This window comes from Octopus bimaculoides, chromosome 5 (assembly GCF_001194135.2).
Source record: "Octopus bimaculoides isolate UCB-OBI-ISO-001 chromosome 5, ASM119413v2, whole genome shotgun sequence".
NCBI lineage: Eukaryota > Metazoa > Mollusca > Cephalopoda > Octopoda > Octopodidae > Octopus > Octopus bimaculoides.
The window spans coordinates 13,756,680-13,758,412 of NC_068985.1; positions in this window are offsets into that span (position 1 = coordinate 13,756,680).

The following is a 1,733-nucleotide window of genomic DNA, read 5'->3' on the forward strand; positions in this document are numbered from 1 at the left end:
AGCTCCAGGTTCGGTGATTATGCGAATAAGGGGTCCAACGTAGGTCATGTATCAGCGTGTGTATATAAGGATTTACTTTTCGTAATGAGATTAAAAAAAAAACCAAGGCTGTGTATAATATAGAACATTGATGAATAGAAGGTCTTACAGCTATATTATACACACCCTTGATTTTTTTATCTCATTACGTAAAGTAAATCCCTATATATATTATAAATATATATATATATATTTGCTCACTAAGTATTAATAGGCAAAAAAAAACAGATGCTCATATATTAGCTGATAAAGTGGGTATATTAATGATAATATATAAATAATGATTATATAATATACATATGTATAATTCAAAGAAAGACAATTATTTGCAAAAAATTAATGACATTCCAAAGAAAGACTAAATGAAGAATAAAGAGATGTCAGAGAGAAAGAAGTGACATGAATAATATGAGATGGAACCGAGTGTGGATAAATGGTATAAATCTTACGTACTTATTATTCCGGCTGTATATGTGGGTTCCTGTTTAATTGGAGAAAAACCACTTGTAGAACTCGAGACATCTGTGACAGTGTCGGGGCGATCGTCACATTTAGACGTGTCAGATGGCGATGCCATGCTGCCGGTTCCGGATCTTGCATTCGGCTGAGGAAAACTAAGGCACCGACTGATAAATGTGGTGGGGGCAGGAAGAAGGGCAGCAATTGAGGGGGTGCGAAAGAAAATGTGACCTAACGGTTTATGTAAAGGTGAAAGCATGAATCGAGTCATTTGATTTAGAAATGTTTTAAATGCTTTCTTTCGTGAGCATTTTATCGTTCATTGTAGCTGTTTCATAAAGGGAATTCCGTGTAGTAAATCTGATAAAAGAATGGTCGAAAAATTAATGTGAAAGTTCCAAAGTAAATAAACAATGTTGATAAGGAGATGAGAGAACGGCGAGTAAGTTATCTCCCTTGGTGTTTTAGAGCTCTGAAAAAAAAGAAATTAAAAAAGTGAAGTAAGAAGTAAATAAAGAGAAATGGAAGAATGAATGAATGAGAAGACGGAATGATGATTGAGAAAGAATATGTTTAGGTGATATAAATATCGGAGACGCTTTGCCCTACGCAGAAACTGCAGGAGCTACTCAGAGGTATTGCAAGCTCGACGGAGGTAAAGAATACGTACACCACCCAATTTTTGGCGTAGCAAAAACCCTAGCCCTAGCCCTAACTCTAAACACCGGGTGTACGTATTCTTTACTTTCGCCGCAAGCTCTTCTGGCTCCATCGCAATATTGAAAACTTGTCTAGGCACTGTCATGGTATTAGCTGTCAGAGTTGAAAGTAGAACTGACAAGGAACGTTACTGCTGGTTTGAGTTGATTCTTTGGCTACTGACAGCTAATACCATGACTGGCCGGAGCGAGCTATCTGTCTGTCTGCCTGTCTAGCTAGTCGTGAGTGGTCGATCCTATTATTTTTAAACTTCATTTGTTTTCTATTTTGATAAATTCTCTCTGTTGAAAATTATCTTTTTATATTTTAAATAATTTGCAATTTCAGAAAATATATTTTTATATTAAATTTGCATTTTCTAATTTGATAAATTCTACGGACACAAACAGAGGTGAACGAGTGATAGATAGATAGATAGATATAGAGAGAGATAGACAGACAGACAGACAGATAGATAGCTCCGGCTAGTCAGTAGCCAAAGAATCAACTCAAACCAGCAGTAACGTTCCTTGTCA